Source organism: Salvia miltiorrhiza, chromosome 2 (genome assembly GCF_028751815.1).
Source record: "Salvia miltiorrhiza cultivar Shanhuang (shh) chromosome 2, IMPLAD_Smil_shh, whole genome shotgun sequence".
NCBI classification, from domain to species: Eukaryota; Viridiplantae; Streptophyta; class Magnoliopsida; order Lamiales; family Lamiaceae; genus Salvia; species Salvia miltiorrhiza.
In genome coordinates, this window is record NC_080388.1 from 19,405,755 (window position 1) to 19,428,135 (window position 22,381).

The 22,381-nt window shown below is 37.8% G+C and overlaps 1 long non-coding RNA gene across 1 annotated transcript; it reads right to left on the reverse strand.

Annotated features, from left to right (window-relative positions):
- Positions 1 to 12,071: 12,071 nt before the first annotated feature.
- On the reverse strand, positions 12,072 to 15,699 carry LOC131011486 (uncharacterized). The gene is made up of 4 exons (XR_009096950.1): positions 15,034 to 15,699; positions 14,251 to 14,320; positions 12,287 to 14,166; positions 12,072 to 12,207 (listed from the first exon to the last, which is right to left on the reverse strand). It is a non-coding gene; the product is annotated as an uncharacterized LOC131011486 (long non-coding RNA).
- Between the last annotated feature and the right edge of the window lie 6,682 nt (positions 15,700 to 22,381).

A 22,381-nucleotide genomic window follows, 5' to 3' on the forward strand; every position in this document is an offset into this window, starting at 1 on the left:
CAGAGACAAAGATCCGTCAGTGGCTAAAAGGTCCGGGATCACAGTTAGTAACAGAATAGAGTGTGACAACTGCGCGCAATTAAATATATATATGAAATGTTTTAACATGCTTAGAAGTTATTTTACTTTAAAACCTTCTAAGTCATGTCATTATGATTGGATAAACTGCTCTTATAGATTGTGAAATGTTTCAAAAGTTGCAGCCCACTAAGTACATTAGTACTTAGTCCAAATATTTTCAAATATTTTTCAGGTTAATGGCTGGTGTTGACGGGGCGAGCTGAGGCTAGAGTTCAACTCCATATTTTGACTTCCGCTGTAGTGCTAGCCTTTATTTGTCTTTCGTTTCTTTGACTTAAGATCATTATGCTATGACTCTAAACGATATCTTTTGTTGAGCATAGACTATTGACTCTCAAGTATTTCGATTAATGAATATTGATTATCTGAAGCATGAAACTAAACTCGTGATCCTAAAATTTGTTATGTTTGTTGATTGATTCATATCACTTGGATATTTGTCTTTCTCCATCCAAAGGGGCGATGCCCGATTGTTATCCCTTTTATTCGGATTTCACAAAAATTTTCTCTTGTTCATTTCAATGATTAGTCATACCCCAATTATAGTTATTGTTTATACAATTGGGGCGTGACACATAAATTTATCTTTATGCCCTTTGCACCCTAATTCCAAATAGAATTTCATAAATTCTCTACATAAAAAGAATTATTTGTCTATAGTGCTTGTTATTATTTGTTGAGAGAGATTCGTCAATCTAATATCATGTCTTATTTTATTTATATAAGTTATATATATACTATATATATAGAGGGAGAAGATTCATAGAGAATCACAAATATTTTGAGAATAAAGAATTAATCCTAACCTTTTATTTGCTTTGATCTAGCGGTTCATATCACATCCGCCTTTTGTGTTCATTTTTTTTAATTATACAATTAATCATGTTTAAGAATAATTATGTAAAATTCTATTTATTTTGTAACCGTATCTCTTTATTTTTGGTTGTTATCAAATTTATATCTTTTTTTTAATCAAATTGATATCATTGAATCTTCTTTTATTTATTTTGACGGTAGTTTTTTTATTTGCTCAATTCATTTCACTTATATGCGTTAATTATGAAGACATTAAATTAATAATTATGGTTTTGTGTTATGTAGCATTGTTTATTTTTTTAATATATTAATGATTATATTTAAATCAATGCTTCATTATAAATTGATTATTTAGTTCATTTAAATTCTTAAATTGTTATATATAAACATGATTTTAATCTTCGAACAAAAGATATACAATAATAATGTACAAAGTTAATAATTCAATCAATATGCTCATTTTGATCCTTAAATTATTATGTAGTATAGTATAATTTAAAAATATGATTTGATTTCGAATAAAATATATAACATTAATGAACAATGTCAATAATTTAATGAATAAGATAAGAATTAGTTTCAATGTGTAAACTAATACACGCGACTAATATTTCATATTTAATGAATATGTCATTATAAGATGTCGAATAACAATACAAACATTTTAAATAAAAGAAAAAATATTATATAAATCTACAATAATTTAAAGCAATCCACTATTCATATTAAACGAATATATCATTTTAAGATTTCGAACAAAGCGTAAAGAAGTTTCGAACATCTAAATAAAACTTTCGAATTTTACTTGCTGAAATGTTAAAATATTTTATAAAAAACATTTCGAACAAGATTAAAAAAGTTACGAACATCTAAATAAAACTTTCGAATTTTACTTGCTGAAATGTTAAAATATTTTATAAAAAACATTTCGAACAAGATTAAAAAAGTTACGAACATCTAAAATAAAATTTATGAATTTTACTTATTGAAAAATATTATTATGTCATAAAATAAACCATAATATTGAAGTACAAAAAAAAGACAAAAAATAAAAAATAAAAAATTGAAAGATATCAATTACATAACCACCGCATAAAAAGATATTTGATTAGATACACCATTAAAAACGTCGGTTACAATTAATATAGATTTACGCAAATAACCGTAAATATAATTAAACGTATAATTAACAAAACTAAACATAAAAAAGACGGAAGACTCCTAAGCCGTTAGATCTAATAAAATTAAAGGCTAGGATCAATTCTTTATTCTCAAATTATATGCAATTCTCCATGGATCTATATATATATATATAGGGGGCCGCTCCAATGAGACCCCCTAATTTTAGTGAGATTTAGGGCACGATCTGGTGCGTTTATTTTATCAATTCTATGGCTGATATTGTATCTGGAGGGAGCAGAATATTTTAAATTTTGTTATTCATCAGTATATATTGCATTGTTCATCAGTATATACAGCCCTGTTCACCAGTATATATGTCTTATTCATTACAAATTTTTTAAATTTTATTTTTCATCAGTATATACATCTTTTTCATTAGATGTACGTTTTGTTCATTAGTATGTCTTATTCATTGTATTCATGTTACACGAAAAATAGGGGGTCTCACTGGAGCGCGCCCCTATATATATACGTACTAATACGTACGTGAAATGAACTAATTAATATTTGGAATGTGATTTGTTTTTTTTGCTTGAATTAATATATGATATATATACGTGAAAACATTATTATCCAAAATAATTAAAGATTAATCACCATTAAGGGTTATTTAAAGATAAGTTTGAAAATCAAATTCGGATTCTGTAAACCTAATTAATGAAGGATTTGGAGGAGGTCATGGTTTCCGATTACAATAAATCTATGCAGCCACATTGTGGTCACCCACACACTAATATAATAAGGATAATCTTGATTTATTTAATTTATTTTTTAAATAAAAATAGGATTTAGTTATTTTATTATATTCTCTACATTGTACTTATTTTTTTTATTTTTTTTTTGCATTTTTTATTTTTAATTTATTTTTAATAAAAATAAAAAAAGTTAAAAAAAAATTACAAAAAAAATAACTATAATGTAGAGAATATGATAAAATAACTAAATCTTATTTTTATTTTAAAAAATAAGTTAAATAAATTAAATTATTTTCTACTTAGGTAAATTGTGGGTAGCCACAATGTGGCTGTTTAGCATTACTCTTCCGATTAAATTAAGAACTTCCCTCTGAATTAAATATTAATCATTGATCTAGTTATTTCACGTGAATAAATTAAATCAACGAAATTCACATGTTTGAAGTTACTTTTAGGAATATTGTATAGAAATTATTCTTAAATAGTTTTGTTGTCACTGGCTTTAACCAGAAATCAGTTTTTCCTCATATATATTGACTATTGTTATGAGAAATATTGACAAGTATAGAGTAGTAGTAGTATTAAATCTATTCTTCAAGTGTAGTCTAGCTCAATCTAAGTGTATATCGTTTACCAAAAAATTTGTGCAAAATTTCATTTTTAGCTCTGTTATGCATGCAACTCCCATAAAATAATAAATTAAAATTCAATAAATCCAATTAATTTATGAAAAAATGGGCTAACATAACAAAATTAAAACTGTCACAAAATGTTAAGTACATTGTCATCTACAAATTGGATATAGGATATATTTAAATGAATTTAACTATATCAAACTCCAAATAGTGCAATATGTTGGTAAGACGCTTTTCCTCCAACCAAAATAAATCATGGGTTTGAGTCATGTTTTTTCTTTATTTGGATGTAATAAAAAAAAAAACTTACAGCATAAAAGATGTAATACCCCGTTTCCTCGAGCTAAGTTTAGAATAATTTTGAACTTAGATTTAAGATGATTCACGCCGGATTGAGAAAAAAAAAGAATTTATTTAATTCCAACAAAAATGATTTACGAAAGCATTTGTAAATTTTCAAGTTATTTAAATTTTATTTTGTGCATTGCATATTGATTTAAATACAAGTATGATTCCTCTGCCGAGTGATTTCTCTGGCGAGTGATTCCTTTGCCGAGTGATTTCTCTGGCGAGTGATTCCTCTGCCGAGTGATTTCTCTGGCGAGTGATTCCTCTGCCGAGTGATTTCTCTGGCGAGTGATACCTCTGCCGAGTGATTCCTCTGGCGAGTGATACCTCTGCCGAGTGATTTCTCTGGCGAATGATTCCTCTGCCGAGTGATTCCTCCGGCGAGTGATTCATCTGCCGAGTGATTCCTCCGGCGAGTGATTCCTCTGCCGAGTGATTCCTCTAGCTAGAGTGACTCCTCTGGCGAAAGCTATCTCGCTGCTCCCCGTGATTCCCCTGGTATCACCATTCCTCTGCTCTGACAGAGAAATCACCATTCCTCTGCTCTGGTGCGGAACTAACTTTAGAGAGAGAGAGAAGTCAAAGCAAGTGGATAAACATAGTTAACGGATAAGATATTTTATGCAAGTGGATAATTAAGCCTGTGTTATTTATCCAATACTTGATGGCTAAGTAAATGGGGTTAATAAAACAACACCTTTCTCTTTCATCCCTCATAACAGACGTCTCTTTCCTCTCTCTTCTCTCTCTCCTCTCTCAACTGTCATCACCCAACACCATTGATGAGATTACTCCACCCTTCTCGGCACATTCGTTATCCCTTCGGTAAGAAGTTAAACCATCAACTCCTCATTCAAGCAACAACTAGAACGAATCTCAACCGAAACCTCTTAAGGTTCCCTCTTGAGCCCTTATCTCATTTACTCAACTGTAAATTCAAGCATATCAATGGTGTCATTCCAGTATAAGTTTTTGCAGGAATTTCAAAAGATGCAAACTTTATTCTTATGCATACACTCTGTTCGTATATAATTTTACAAGCATGTTTTTTTTTTTTTTTAAAAAAAAGGAAGAAAGGTTGAGTCTTGAACTTGGTTTGTGTTTGCTGTCGAGTTGAAAGTCGAGGGAGGCAGGGCACGGCGGCTGTGCCGTTGCTGCCCGGCCACGGTTGGAGAGAAAGAGGTGGGCTGGACAGGGTTGAGTTGCGTCGAGGTCAGGACAGCGGCGGCCTAGGGGTCGTCGGCCATCGGGAACAGGGGCTGGGGCGGTGTTTGAGCTTTCAGGGAGGCGGCGGCGTTTTCGTCGTTGCCGAGGAGGAGAGAGAGAATAGGGGGAGTGACAGGGGTTCGAGGGAGAGGTGTTCCGGAGCGGCGCTCGTCGCCGGGGGTGGTGGCACGCGGCCGTGAGTTAGAGAGAGAGAGAGACTGAAGCGTGAGTGTGTGCGTGACTGACGTGTGTGTTGTGCGTGACTGATGAAGGGGAAGAAGGAGGAAAAGGTTGGGTGTTAGGTTAGGGCTGAAGTCAGTTGGGCCGTTATTCTTTGTTTTATTTTTAATTCCAATTATTAAAGAAAGATGAGTAAGAATATTGTTGGTGTTCTTAACTCAAGAGAAATGTTTTCAATTATTTATTCTTTAAATTTTGAAAACCCGGCTAAGTGAATCATAGAATATTAAGCACTTCACCGTGACTTAAGATTAGATTCAAGAAGACCTATTGAGAATAGTTTTCTTGTAGGCTTTGAGCAACAGGAGGATTAGCACTGCTATTCCGATTCAGAGATAACGTTAAACGACAGGCTTTGCCTATACAGGTGGGCTTATTTTTCCAAATGTACGATTTATCTATTGAGCTTAAATGTTCGTGAAATATAAACTGTTTATCCAATAAAATATTTTTGTGCACTCTGCTCTGTTTAAGGCTCGCCACAACGAATCAATTGAGGTTCTCTTATGACCTAACACGTTACTTGAGAATTGTGTACACTGTTAGCTGACTCGGTGGGTTGATCTCCATTCGGGCACTAACTAAGAGGCGTTATAAGGGTGCTTGCTGGATGTGTTCCGAAGCATGTAATGTAAGGGCCTGTCTGGGTAGCGTCCCGAGGTCAAAAGTAAACTTGTCTGGGTTACGCCCTCCGTTCAAGTAAATGGGAGAAATGGATCCGACGGTGGCTAAAAGGCCCGGGATCATAGCGAGTAACAGAAATGAGTGTGACAACTGCGCGCAAATTATATATATATAAAATGAAATGTTTTAACATGCTTAGAAGTTCTTTCACTTTAAAACCTTCTAAGTCATGTCAAGTACGATTGGATAAACTGTTCTTCAGATTATGAAATGTTTTAAAGTTGCAGCCCACTAAGTACATTAGTACTTAGCCCAAAAATACTTTCAAATGTTTTTCAGGTTAATGGCAGGTGATGACGGGGAGAGCTGAGGCTAGGGTTCAACTCCGTGTTTTGACTTCCGCTGTAGTACTAGCCTTTTTTTTGTCTTTCGTTTTCTTGACTTAAGACATCATGTTATGACTCTAAAAGGATATCTTTTGATAAGCTTAGACTCTTGAGTATTTTGATTGATGAATGCTGGTTATCCGAAGCATGAAACTAAACTTGTGATCCTGAAGTTGTAATGTTTGTCGATGGATTAGTATCGTTTGGATATCTGTCTTTCTTCATCCAAAGGGGCGAAGCTCGATTTATCATCCCATTATTCAAATTTTACAAGGTTTTTTCCCTTGTTCATTTAGATGATTAGTCGTACCCCAGTTATAGTTGTTTTAAGAATTGGGGTGTGACAGAGTGGTATCAGAGCATAAGTTTTCTTTCATGTCTCTGATAACCAAAAGCTTCTAATGATTAAGTCTAGATTAGTACCTCTAGACTTCTAAAAAAGTTGTTGAACCTCAGCTCGCCGTCACACTGCCGCAAGTAAGGTACGTTTTAAAAGTTTCAAAGTTATTAAATAATTTGAGAATTTTCAAGAAGTGCGCGCTTTCAATGAATGATGCTATGTGAATTGCTTAACGCTTTCCATATGCTATAAGTTATGAATTGTAAATCGCTTTCATATTGTTATTTTGAGTCTTCGACTCATATAACCAATGTTATATCGTGTTAGGGACTACCCGAACCCTTAACGATAGTTTCGTGTTTGGGACTACCCGAGCCCTTAACGAATCAATGATAAACGGTCGAGTTTGGTTCCTTGAATCTTTCCGGCAAAAGCAAAGTTTTTAAAGAATGGGACATTTATTGTCCACGTGTTTTAAAGGTTTCAAAAGAAACAAACAAATGAATGAACGAATGAGAAAGTTTATGTTATCGTTTTAGGTTCACTGCCTATACGATCAGAATGTTAGGTCCTCTTACGAACTGTTTGAGTACCACCCAAGAATACCTTGGGAATGTTAGTCGTGATAGCTCCGCTTGATCGATTTAAGTAAGGACTGGTAAGATAGAGACGTTAAACATAGATATGTTATAACGTAGAAGCAATGAGATGAGATTAAGAATTCACTAAAGTACTCCACTAAGTTAAGATCAGTTTCCACATAGAGTTAGCCTTCACAGGGTTACACTATAGAAGCAATATACCTTGGGTATACCTATGTGTGTATACATGTATGCGTGCATGCGGAATGAGTCTCACTTTGGTGTTGATTTCATCCGTTAATCAGAATGGAAGATGCGCCAAGAGGACGCGGTAGGGGACGAGGACGCGGTCGCGGACGTGGCAGGGGATTCATCCCTGAACAGCCTATCCCTCAAGTAGCACCAGAGCGTACTGCTGAGGAAAAGTTTCGTAAGGAAAAACCTCCAACGTTTGATGGTCTAGGCGATCCCGCGGACGCCGAGAAATGGGTTAGAGCAGTAGAGCGAATCTTCGGCTACATCCGTTGCGATGACGAAGACAAAGTGACTTGCGCGACTTACCAACTGGTAGACGAAGCCGACTTCTGGTGGGAGTCGGTGAGGCGCACAATGACTGAAGAACAGTGGGAAAATTTCACATGGGAGGATTTTAAGAATGAGTTATACGAGAAGTATATACCAGGCTGCTATCGACAGAAGAAACAGAACGAGTTCTGGAATTTGAAGCAAAGGGCTGGGACAGTAACTGAGTATGATAGGGCCTTTAACCAGCTGTCAAGGTATGCTCCACTCTTAGTGGATACTGATAAGAAACGCGCAGAGAAATTCAGGAACGGACTGCGCCACGAGATATCAATCTCCCTAGCAAGTCAGGGAGGTCTCACTTACGCACAAATACTGAGCAGGGCTCTCACCATTAAGTCATTGCTACCAAGGGAGAAAGGAAAAGCTCCGGGACAGTCTGGATTTGTACCACCTCAAGATGGTGGTAAAGGAAAAAGGAAATGGAACGAGAGAATGGGTGGAAACCCTGGAAATGGAAATGGATTTAGGAAGAAACCATGGGCTGTAAACCAAAATCAGAATCAGCCTCAGAACCAACAACATCAGGCAATTATTAAAACACCTTGCCCGAAGTATCAGAAACTCCATCTGGGAGAATGCCTGAGAGGAATGAATGTCTGCTTTACCTGCGGAGAAACTGGACACTATGCTCCGACATGTCCAAGGAAGAGAGGAGGAGCACCGCAACAGCCACATAACCAGGGTCGTGGAGGACATCGGGGGCCACCCCAAAATGCTAGGGCATATGCCCTTAACCAAAATCAAGCAGCGGGAAACCAAGGAAACTTGGCAGGTATGATTAATGTCTTTGACGTACCGATAATAGCTTTGTTTGATACTGGAGCGTCCCACTCTTTCATTTCACATGCTGCTTGTAAGAGATTAGAACTGACTCCACAATTGGCTGAGACAACTTTAGAGGTTAGCACCCCTGGTGGTGGAAGATTGGCTGCTAAAGACGTTATCTCGAACTTAGAGCTGAACATAGGTGCTGAAACGTTTAAGGCAGAATTGTATGTCATCGCTATAATAGATTTTGATATGATCCTAGGGATGGACTGGCTCACTCAAGTCGGTGCCACCATACTGTGTAACGAGAGAAAGATCTCTTTCCAATCCGCTGGAAAGGAGAAAGCAAGTTTTCATGGCATAAGAATGGGAGAAAGAGTACCAGTGATTTCAGCAATGAAGGCCACGAAGATGATAAGGAAGGGAAAATGTCAGGCTTTCCTAGTCAGTTTGACAGGAGAACATGAAGTAGAGAAAACGATCGAAGAAGTTCGCGTGGTTCGAGAGTTCAAAGATGTATTTCCTGAAGAATTGCCCGGTTTGCCACCAGACCGACAATTAGAATTTACGATAGATTTGGAACCTGGAGCAGCACCAGTGTCCAAGGCACCATACAGAATGGCCCCGCCGGAGTTACAAGAATTGAAAGTGCAACTACAAGAATTGTTGGACCTAGGTTTCATACGACCTAGCGTATCACCGTGGGGAGCACCGGTCCTATTCGTCAAAAAGAAAGATGGCTCACTAAGGATGTGTATCGATTATAGGGAATTGAACAAGCTCACGATAAAGAATAGATATCCTCTTCCGAGGATAGACGACCTGTTCGATCAGTTGAGAGGAGCCGGTGTGTTTTCCAAAATTGACCTAAGATCTGGTTACCACCAACTAAAAATGAAAAGAGAAGACATCCCAAAGACAGCGTTTCGAACGCGTTATGGACATTACGAGTTCACCGTGATGCCTTTTGGTTTAACGAATGCCCCAGCAGTCTTCATGGACCTAATGAACAGAGTTTTCCACCTGTATCTCGATAGTTTTGTCTTAGTGTTCATTGACGACATCCTCATATACTCTAAGACTGAAGAGCAACACGAGGAACACTTGCGCATCGTACTCGAAACCCTGCGTAATGAGAGACTGTTTGCCAAATTCAGCAAGTGCGAGTTTTGGTTGAAGGAAGTGATGTTTCTCGGTCACATAGTGTCGACTGAAGGAATCAAAGTAGACCCCGCCAAGGTTGAAGCGGTCAAGGAATGGAAGGCACCATCAAATGTTAATGAGATTAGAAGTTTCCTCGGTTTAGCAGGTTATTACAGAAGATTCATCGAAGAATTCTCAAAATTGGCCAGGCCAATGACTCAGCTTTTGAGAAAAGGGACTAAATACGTTTGGTCTGAAGCGTGCGAACAAAGTTTTAAGGAGCTCAAGACTAGGCTGACTATTGCGCCAGTGTTAGCAATACCAAAAGAGAATGAAGAATTCATGGTGTACACTGACTCCTCGAAACTAGGATTGGGTTGCGTGTTGATGCAAAATCAGAAAGTGATAGCATACGCATCTCGTCAATTGAAGCCCCATGAGCTTAACTACCCAACTCATGATTTAGAACTAGCAGCCGTCGTGCATGCGCTGAAGATTTGGAGACACTACCTCTATGGAGTTAGGTGTGAGATCTTTACAGATCATAAGAGTTTGAAGTACTTCTTCGAGCAAAAGGATTTGAACATGAGACAACGAAGATGGCTCGAATTAGTAAAGGATTACGATTGCACCATCAGTTACCATCCAGGAAAAGAGAATGTAGTAGCTGACGCCCTGAGTTGAAAGACGAAGGCTAAGCTAGGGTATTTCATCACCCAGCAGAAGGAACTGATTCGTGACTTCGCCTCCCTCAGTTTAGAGATTGTTCATCCTCCGAACACAGTATCGGGTTGTGTAGCTGCCTTGATAGCTAAACCTGATTTGAGAAAAAGAATTGTGCAAGCACAAAGAGCAGATTGGTTCTTTGAGAAGATGCGTCTCGCTGCAAGAACGAATGAAATGAAAGGATTCTCTGAAGCACATGATAACGCACTTATGGTTGGTGAAAATTGTGTGTGCCACATAAGGAAGAGTTAAAGAACGAGATTATGAGCGAAGCTCATGATACTCCTTACACTGCACATCCAGGTAGCACAAAGATGTACCAGGATTTGAAGAAAATTTTCTGGTGGAAAGGAATGAAAAGAGATGTAGCGTTGTTTGTAGAGTGATGTCTCGCTTGTCAACAAGTAAAGGCCGTGCATTAAAGGCCGTATGGAATGCTGCAACCACTACCAATCCCTGAGTGGAAGTGGGAGCACATCAACATGGACTTCGTAGTTAGCCTACCGAAGTCGGCACGTGGAAACACTGCTATTTGGGTCATAGTGGACCGATTATCAAAGTCAGCGCACTTTCTGCCAATTCAAATGACTTTTGGATTGGAGAAACTTGCAAAGTTATATGTCAAAGAGATAGTACGCCTTCATGGTGTACCTGTATCTATCACGTCAGATCATGACACCAGATTCACATCGCGTTTCTGGAAAGGTTTACAAGAAGCAATGGGCACTCAACTGAATTTCAGCACAGCGTACCATCCTCAGACTGACGGGCAGTCAGAAAGAACGATTCAGATTCTAGAAGATATGTTGCGAACGATTGTCGCAGACAAAATGTCGATCACCACTTTACTGGGATGAAGTGGGTGAAAGAAAGCTGTTAGGTCCTGAACTGGTCCAACAGATGGTTGAGAAAGTCGACCACATCAAGCAAAGAATCAAAAAAGCTCAAGATAGACAAAAGTTCTACGCTGATAAACGCCGATCAGAGTTAGAATTCAATGCTGGGGATCGAGTTTTCCTCAAAGTTTCTCCCTCAAAGGGAGTTATACGTTTTGGAAAGAGGGGCAAGTTACGACCCCGTTATATAGGACCTTTTGAGATCCTAGCACTACTACAAAAACGCTCATAGATAACGGATAAAATCCGTTATCTATGACCCCAAAAAACCGATAAGTATAGTGGTGATATCTATGATACAGTCATACATAACGGTTTTTTTACCGTTATGTATAATAGTATAGATAACGGTACGATGCTCATACGTAACGGTACATAACCGTTATCTATAATAGTTATACATAACGGTTTTTCACCGTTATGTATTAACATTTTACCGTTATGTATTAGAATTTTTTTTTGTTTTTTATCATCATAGTTAACAGTTTTTTGTACTTTTTATAACGATTTAAGCCGTTATCTTTGTAAGAAATACATAACGGTAGGAACCGTTATGTTTTAATATTTTTACCGTTATGTATTAGAGATATATTTATTTTTTTTCATCATAGTTAACAGTTTTTTGTACTTTTTATAACGGTTTTAACCGTTATCTTTATTATTTAATATTTAATATTTTTTTTCAATTTTCTGTTATTTATCTCAAGAAATAAATAAATAATTTATAAACAATAAAATGATAAAATCATCAATAACATAAATTATATATAACACAAAACCTTCATACATTATCATCCAAAACCTTCATACATAATATTTTGAGCCTAACTCAAAAAAAAAAAAAAAAAAAAAAGAAACTTCACAGAAGCACCTTCATGCTCCAACTTTGATGAGTTTCAGCTGCTCCTTCATACATAGTGGGTATGACTTTTGAGCATATCTCCCTCATCTGCTCCTTTATACCAAAACATAAAATCAAACAACTTAACATTCAAGGAATCTGAATTGTCATCAAGCAAACAGAAAAAGCCTACCTGTTAATAGTTGGTCTATTTGGCGGCCTCATGCCAAAAACTGAAAAATCCAAAGACATTGGAGCGTGCTCATTCCTCTCCCCAGCTGCCTGCCTTGTCTCATTGCCATGGTAATCCATCTTGATCATATTGTTTGGCGCCAAACAGAAGCTCAGGAGCTCTGTACCATCTAGATACTACACGGTTCAATACGATTTGCTATAAAACCTTGTATAAACAATTAACACAAAGGTCGGAGTAAGACATACGAGTAGGGTCGGAGTAAGACATACGATTCTATAATTTTTTTTAGAATGAAGGTATTATTTCCTCATCATGGTTTTCATCATATTTTACTTGCACACGCTATTATAGGTCATAACACAATCTTCTATATAGTATATTCAACAATTCAAAAATACAATATATGGAGGTAATCACAACACAATAGCTCTTTCGACATCTAACTCAGCTAAGAATTCACAGTTATATACATACATATGCATTCAGTTAACAATTTAAAAAGTAACTCAACAACTTTCCAGTGACTCCAAACAAATTACAACCAAAATTATTCGACTAACCTGGCTTGAAGAAAATAGACAATCCAAGAAAAGGGCAATATGATCACAAAGGTAACATTCACCTTAAATACTTCGATTGTTTCAATCAATGCTATGCTAATCTACTATTACAAAATGAAAACTACAGAGAAGCAGAAAGCAAAAATTGCATGTCTATTTAACAGATGTTCATTCAAATGTCTCAAGTGGCAGTTCCAACTATCCCTCCATGTCTATTTAACACAAGAATCTGCTTCCAATATTTAGAAGTATAAGATGCTGGATTATCCAACTATCCCTCCATGACTCAAGTACACTACTTCTCTTTTTGGTAACCAAGAATATCCTTCCCAGCATGTACAAACATGCACCAACCAAGAAGGTATAGAAGTTGTTTATAAAAGTTTTTTTGCAATATTAAACAAAGGAAACAGAACATCAGCCAGCATTTCATCCAGAGTAGGTGCTGTCAAATACAATCGAAGCATGTGAAATATACAGAAGTCAAGTAAATATAAATTATGGAGAACATAAATGAGGCAACAACTAAAGTGGGAGGATTAGAGTAAAAGATTTCAGCAAGTTTCAGCGTTAGATAGCATCGAACATAATGATGCATGATTCAGGATTATATATATAGATAGATTTTTTAGAGCAGTGAATAAACAAATAGATGAGAACACATTCAATTGGAAATGAATATGAAAAACTAACCGGAAACTGAAAATGTTAGCTGTTTTCCACTGACCAGCGTCGGCGTGCGAACTTGAGTGGCTTAAAGGGAGGGTTGTGACTGGTATGGGTTAGGCGTCGTATATTGTTCATTTCCTAATTCATTTAATTTATAAATATTATAACCTGCTTAGTCAAAATTATAATAGAATAGAGATATATGTAACAACTGCACCGTAAAAAATTGATAAACATAACAATTAGCATTGTAAAAATTCATCTGATGTGAAACTCAGAACTTAAGCGTTATAAAAATAAAACCAACCCCTCAACAAGTGAAAAAAATGCTTTGGCACTTCTGACCACTTAAGTGCCCTATTCTTTTCTTTTATAGATAGTGGAGTAATTAGTCATTGTTTTATGTGGAGGATAGTCAACAAGGGCAAATTGTTAGTGTGTACTCTAGAATATTGTTTCAAAGAGTTAGCATCATTCAAAATCCTCAACCATTGAGATGGAGTGAAAACAAGAAGACCTTTCCTTTTCTCCAAACCACCAGAACAAGCATGCAATAATCAATGTACAGAAAGATTAGCAGAACTGACCTGCAGAAGCTCCAAAGATAGAACGCGAGTTTTGCTCATCATTATCCTCCCTCATACCCATCTGCAAACACCTTTTATAATTTGGTCAATCAGGTGGTACAGACAACTCTGAACTACAAAATAATAAGATGATAGAAACACAAACCTTACAAAGTGTAAGGAAAAGAAGTAAAGCATCACGATGTCCAACACTCATGTTCTCTTGGACAATCCCTCTAACAAAAATAGCACAATTAAGTTGCAGAATTAAAATGTACAAGTAAAGTTCAGAAGATGCAGATAAATATCAAGGTTGCTCACTGCAAGCCCCTGTTTGAGCATGCATAGAGTGAATCATGTTCTAGTGAACTGCATAAAGATTAACTGATTGATCCCTGCAAAATCTTATTTACATGATCACTTACAAGATAGCTGCAAAGCCAACAGACTGAAATTTCAAATTAAACTGCAAGCCAATAAACTGAAATTTCAAACTAAACTCCCTGATTACCATCAATTTTTATATTCAATTTTATCAGGTACAAATCACAATGAGAATCACAATGATCATCAATTCAATACAGTGAAAACTGAACCAACACACATCACATATTGGAAAATCATTACCCACAAGCATTCATTGAAATATATCCACCTTTGCAAAGGCTTCATCGACTATTATCCACTTAGCTAACAAGATAAGCTTCAGATAAATTAGGGAAATGGGGGAAAAAATCAGCAAAAAGTAGACATTAATGCATTGCAAAAGCACCACAAATTATCCAGTAACTAACCAAAAAACCAAACTTTCAAATCTCACAACTCAATATCTTTAAGCAAAGAAATCAAATAAGACGATTCCTATCAGCTGGAAGTTTCTATCAACAACCAATTAAGGGCCAGACAACAATCAGACAGGTTAAATTGGTTATATAGAAAGTATCGATACCTGGCAAGCGAAGAAACCCTTGTAATTGAGAAGGTAATGGGAAAAGGAAATACAGGCGGGGTCACGGAAGCGGGCAGCATGGAAGTCGGCGACGGTGGCAGAGCGGAGGAAGGAATCGGTGGGAATATTAAGATGAGCTAGTTGCAGAAATCTGGAGATGTAGAAAAAAATACAGAAAATAGAAAGAAAAAAATACAGAAAATCTAGCAGCGACGGTGTCTAGCGGAGAATTAGGCGGCGGCGGCGGCGGAGACTTAGAAGTGGACGGGATCTCCGGTGAATCGTGGAGTAGGCGATGAATTGCGGCGGACGCGGAGGCTGGGCCGAAGACGACAATTCACGGCGGAGACGACTAGCAGGGCCGAAGAGAAAGGCAATAAGAGGCAGATGACGAGGGAGAGATGTGCAGAGGGAGAGAGCTGGCCTGCCTTGTAGGGCTCCGACGCATGGTGGCGGCGATTGGAGGAGCGAGGGTGGCGGCGACGAATTAGGGCTATAGATTTGGGGGTGGGTGAGAGGGTAAAAGGTGATGAGAGAGAGGGAGAGGCGAGGGGTAGGGGCTAGGGGGTCTGGGCAGAGAGGTGATAGGAGAGAGAGACGAACGTAACCACCGCGCCGGAGGCGGTGAGAACCGGCGAAACTGCCTGAGAAGGAAGAACGAGAGTGAGAGGGGCGGGAGAGCTTAAGATGAGGGAAAGAGAGGAAAAAATTTATACCAACAATTATTTACTTTAATTTATTTAAGTGCTATTTAAAAATAATAATAATAATAATACATAACAGTTTTGAGGCGCTCATATATAACGGTTAAAACAACCGTTATAAAAAGACGCTAATAGATAACAGTTGTCTTAACGGTTCGATAATACCGTTATGTATGCAACTAATAGATAACGCTCATACATAACGGATTCACTAAAACCGTTATCTATTTCCATGGACAACAGTACATAGATAACGGTTTTTTGTCAAAACCGTTATCTTTTCAAAAAATGCGCTCATACATAACGGTTTTCTAAAAAAACCGTTATGTATGAAGTGTTATGTATGTGTAATTTTGTAGTAGTGTAGATAAGATAGGCCCCGTAGCCTATAGGTTGGCTTTGCCGCCCAGTATTGGAGACGTACACAATGTGTTTCATGTCTCTCAGTTAAGAAGGTATATGTTTGATCCAAAACATGTGATTAAGCACGATGAAGTAGTCCTAGCCCAGGACTTAAGTTATGAAGAGAAACCAATCCAGATACTTGATCGCAAGGTTCAAGTTTTACGGAACAAGAACATTGTTCTTGTCAAAGTGAAATGGAACCATCACGGGATGGAAGAGGCCACATGGGAACTTGAAGATTCAATGAAAGTCAAGTATCCCGAGCTAGATTACCAAGGTATGTAATTTCGGGGACGAAATTTTCTTTAAGGAGGGAGGGATGTAATACCCCGTTTCCTCGAGCTAAGTTTAGAATAATTTTGAACTTAGATTTAAGATGATTCACGCCGGATTGAGAAAAAAAAAGAATTTATTTAATTCCAACAAAAATGATTTACGAAAGCATTTGTAAATTTTCAAGTTATTTAAATTTTATTTTGTGCATTGCATATTGATTTAAATACAAGTATGATTCATCTGCCGAGTGATTTATCTGGCGAGTGATTCCTCTGCCGAGTGATTCCTCTGGCAAGTGATTCCTCTGCCGAGTGATTTCTCTGGCGAGTGATTCCTCTACCGAGTGATTCCTCTGCCGAGTGATTCCTCTGCCGAGTGATTTCTCTGGCGAGTGATACCTCTGCCGAGTGATTCCTCTGGCGAGTGATTCCTCTGCCGAGTGATTTCTCTGGCGAGTGATACCTCTGCCGAGTGATTTCTCGGGCGAGTGATTCCTCTGCCGAGTGATTCCTCCGGCGAGTGATTCCTCTGCCGAGTGATTCCTCTGGCGAGTGATTCCTCTGCCGAGTGATTCCTCTGGCGAGAGTGACTCCTCTGGCGAGAGCTATCTCGCTGCTCCCCGTGATTCCCCTGGTATCACCATTCCTCTGCTCTGACAGAGAAATCACCATTCCTCTGCTCTGGTGCGGAACTAACTTTAGAGAGAGAGAGAAGTCAAAGCAAGTGGATAAACATAGTTAACGGATAAGATATTTTATGCAAGTGGATAATTAAGCCTGTGTTATTTATCCAATACTTGATGGCTAAGTAAATGGGGTTAATAAAACAACACCTTTCTCTTTCATCCCTCATAACAAACGTCTCTTTCCTCTCTCTTCTCTCTCTCCTCTCTCGACTGTCATCACCCAACACCATTGATGAGATTACTCCACCCTTCTCGGCACATTCGTTATCCCTTCGGTAAGAAGTTAAACCATCAACTCCTCATTCAAGCAACAACTAGAACGAATCTCAACCGAAACCTCTTAAGGTTCCCTCTTGAGCCCTTATCTCATTTACTCAACTGTAAATTCAAGCATATCAATGGTGTCATTCCAGTATAAGTTTTTGCAAGAATTTCAAAAGATGCAAACTTTATTCTTATGCATACACTCTGTTCGTATATAATTTTACAAGCATGTTTTTTTTTTTTTTAAAAAGGAAGAAAGGTTGATTCTTGAACTTGGTTTGTGTTTGCTGTCGAGTTGAGAGTCGAGGGAGGTAGGGCACGGCGGCTGTGCCGCTGCTGCCCGGCCACGGTTGGAGAGAAAGAGGTGGGCTGGACAGGGTTGAGTTGCGTCGAGGTCAGGACAGCGGCGGCCTAGGGGTCGTCGGCCATCGGGAACAGGGGCTGGGGCGGTGTTTGAGCTTTCAGGGAGGCGGCGGCGTTTTCGTCGTTGCCGAGGAGGAGAGAGAGAATAGGGGGAGTGACAGGGGTTCGAGGGAGAGGTGTTCCGGAGCGGCGCTCGTCGCCTGGGGTGGTGGCACGCGGCCGTGAGTGAGAGAGAGAGAGACTGAAGTGTGAGTGTGTGCGTGACTGACGTGTGTGTTGTGCGTGACTGATGAAGGGGAAGAAGGAGGAAAAGGTTGGGTGTTAGGTTAGGGCTGAAGTCAGTTGGGCCGTTATTCTTTGTTTTATTTTTAATTCCAATTATTAAAGAAAGATGAGTAAGAATATTGTTGGTGTTCTTAACTCAAGAGAAATGTTTTCAATTATTTATTCTTTAAATTTTGAAAACCCGGCTAAGTGAATCATAGAATATTAAGCACTTCACCGTGACTTAAGATTAGATTCAAGAAGACCTATTGAGAATAGTTTTCTTGTAGGCTTTGAGCAACAGGAGGATTAGCACTGCTATTCCGATTCAGAGATAACGTTAAACGACAGGCTTTGCCTATACAGGTGGGCTTATTTTTCCAAATGTACGATTTAGCTATTGAGCTTAAATGTTCGTGAAATATAAACTGTTTATCCAATAAAATATTTTTGTGCACTCTGCTCTGTTTAAGGCTCGCCACAACGAATCAATTGAGGTTCTCTTATGACCTAACACGTTATTTGAGAATTGTGTACACTGTTAGCTGACTCGGTGGGTTGATCTCCATTCGGGCACTAACTAAGAGGCGTTATAAGGGTGTTTGCTGGATGTGTTCCGAAGCATGTAATGTAAGGCCCTGTCTGGGTAGCGTCCCGAGGTCAAAAGTAAACTTGTCTGGGTTACGCCCTCAGTTCAAGTAAATGGGAGAAATGGATCCGACGGTGGCTAAAAGGTCCGGGATCATAGCGAGTAACAGAAATGAGTGTGACAACTGCGCGCAAATTATATATATATAAAATGAAATGTTTTAACATGCTTAGAAGTTCTTTCACTTTAAAACCTTCTAAGTCATGTCAAGTACGATTGGATAAACTGTTCTTCAGATTATGAAATGTTTTAAAGTTGCAGCCCACTAAGTACATTAGTACTTAGCCCAAAAATACTTTCAAATGTTTTTCAGGTTAATGGCAGGTGATGACGGGGAGAGCTGAGGCTAGGGTTCAACTCCGTGTTTTGACTTCCGCTGTCGTACTAGCCTTTTTTTTGTCTTTCGTTTTCTTGACTTAAGACATCATGTTATGACTCTAAAAGGATATCTTTTGATAAGCTTAGACTCTTGAGTATTTTGATTGATGAATGCTGGTTATCCGAAGCATGAAACTAAACTTGTGATCCTGAAGTTGTAATGTTTGTCGATGGATTAGTATCGTTTGGATATCTGTCTTTCTTCATCCAAAGGGGCGAAGCCCGATTTATCATCCCATTATTCAAATTTTACAAGGTTTTTCCCTTGTTCATTTAGATGATTAGTCGTACCCCAGTTATAGTTGTTTTAAGAATTGGGGTGTGACAAAAAAATTACTAGATCAAATTCCAGATTATATTAAAAACAATTTCTCTGGAATTAATTAAATCAAAAGAGTCAACCATAATTCCAACAATATTGAAAAAAATTACCATTCTTTGTATATATATTTGTTTTTTTTTTTGGACCTTGCTATTTGGATCAATTTGATCCGGATCAAATCCAAAAAATAATTAATGTTCAAATTCTTCGTAATTTATTCATGATTTCATTGGAGATTACAATAGACTCAATCTCACACAATTTTTTTTTTTCATACTAAAAATAATTACTTGTACAAAATATTCTAATTTTATTAAGTATGTGATATACATATACATATATACAATCCTAAATTAGAATATATATTATATTACATTTTATGACTTTTTATATTGTTGGTTGTGTTTCGAATAATTACAATCTCATGGAAAATACTAAAATCAAGATGATGTTGAAAAATACACAATACTTGATAAATAATAATAATAATAATTGGGGGTGTTTAAATAAAAAAATCTTACAAACTTCTATAATCTTGATAAATAATGTTACAAACTTGATAAATAATAATAATAAAAATGTTACAATACTCATTAATGATTTATGTAAAGAAATGTAATTTAGATATATTATCCAACATAATAATAATAATATATAAATATTTAAAATTTTAAATTGAAATACTTTTTATAGTGATTGGGGGTGTTTAAATAAAAAAATGTTACAAAAACAAAAAAGTCATATAAAACATAAAAACATATTAAAAAACAAGTTATTTATACATACCAAACTAATTATTTTCTTAAATAAAAAATGCTACGAATTATGAAATGTTTAATTTTTTATAAAAAAAAATTAAATGAAATGTTCATTTTACATAGCACCGAATTTTATGTATCCTATATATATGTTCAATGTATTGATTTAAGTGCATATGTTCATGAACTTAATTTATGGCCTAGAAAATTGAAAAGACTTTCAATTTATATTCACAATATATTAAATTTAGTATTTTAAAATAATAAACTTTTATAAGGGGCATTTAAGGTAAAACACATTTTCAGTCATTTTTTTTGGACTTTTATACCCTACTGATCCGGATCAAATTGATCCGTAAGGATTTATCCTTTTTTTTGCCTCCCATAAAAAGTTCACAAAAACTTAAATGCGCGCCTCACAAATTGAGCGCTCATCCCATGCGGGCGGATCTTGGCGCGATCCGACCCGGATCCGTATCCATCATATAAAAAAAATCCTAAAAACCTACCCTTTTCTTCTCCCATCTTCTCTCTCCTTCTTTTCCTCAGGCTCCAGCCACCAATGTCGCTCCTAGCTCAGGTCGTGGGTCGCCGCGCGCCACTCTACCCTCCAGCTTTGGAGCCACGCCCCCTCCAGCTGTCGCCGCCGCACCGCATCAACGGTTGTCAAATTTAAGCGAGAGATGGTGAAGGCGCCGACCTTCACCGATTGAGGGCGGGGGCGGCGTTGTGGTTGCAAATTGAGATCTCGCTTGTGTGTTAGTGAACGAGTTCAGGGAGATAGAGGGGAAGGGGCAAAGACATCGAGGGATGCGATGACACCGGGAATCGAAGGTGGGCAGCGGCGCCGCCCTCTAATTTTCATCCTTCTCTCTTCTCACGACGAACGGGAGAGATCTGAGCCGAGGCCTGAGAGAAAATCACGGTCGCCGCCGGAGTCATAGTCTGGTATTGAGGCAGCGGCGGCGGCGCAGCACGTGCAGTGCACTTTGCTCTTCTGCCCAACTTATGTTTCTATATGTATGTTGAAGTATCATTTGACACTTGACACTTTCATAAATAACACTATCATTTAGAGATTTGGAGGAGAATGGGAATTTGGGGTTTGATTGGAGGAGAGAGGTGAGGATGTTTTAGTTTGAAATGTTGAACCTCTGTTCATGGGGAATTGCTAGTTCATGGAGCTGGTGGCGGGCTGGACCTTCTAGGCGAAGGGCCGGTGGAGATAGGGCTGCGGCTGGGTGGCGTCCAAGGCGCTGGATCTCGAGGCTTCTCCTCGGGAAAGAGGGGCTTGATGCGCGGTGCGAGGATTACGGTAAATTCCTGAACCATGGCTCTGAAATTGGTGGTGTCTGTGGTCAGCACGGTGGTTGGCGCCCGTCTCGACGCTCTCAACCGCTTCTTCGGGTTCCGGCCGCCGGAGACGCGGCTGCTGTGGCGCCCACCTAAATTGACACTTGACACTTTCATAAATAACACTATTATTTGAATATAAAGAAAAAGAAAAAGTTTAGATTATTTTTTGGAAAGAAAAAGAAAAAAAAATCTGGCATATTTTGCACCAAATATCACCTGCTGATAAATGAGTAAGTTAAATTACAGTAGACTAGAGAAGCATGTAAGAATAGAGCGTTGGTTTGGTTTGCTGATGAATTGATGGTGCAGTGTGCAGATTGCGGAAGCTCTGAGAATGCAGATGGAGGTGCAGAGGAAGCTGGAGCAGCAAATGGAGGTGCAGAGACATTTGCAGCTGAGAATCGAAGCTCAAGGAAGGTACCTGCAGTCGGTGCTCAACAAGGCCAAGGAGACTCAACATCACCTTCTCCACTCCGTCTCGGACCACAGCTCTCTCAGGAAAGCAAAGCAAAAAGGTGATTTAAATATTGACACTTTCAATATATGTAAATGGTACTAGGTGCATTAGAAAATGATATTATTCGTAAATGTTTTGTTTTCTTATGTGCTTTATTTGGTTTTAGACAGTGAAATGAATTATGCCGGAAATAGGAGGATATTCAGCAAGGAAGACAAGGGGATTGTGTGTGCAATTTAGTTATTGAATCTTGCACTAAACACCTTGAGTAAGAAGCATGCCATTTGAATATTGACACTTTTAATATTAGAAAATAACACTATTTTTCTTAGTAAAAGACACTATATATGACACTATTTTGATGCGTCTTGTTGGTTAGTTGGTTAACCTATGATAACTAGGGAACTAAACCCTGTAGCATGCCTGCTGCAACGGGGCTGTCAGCATTCGAGAAGGTGAGCTAAGCT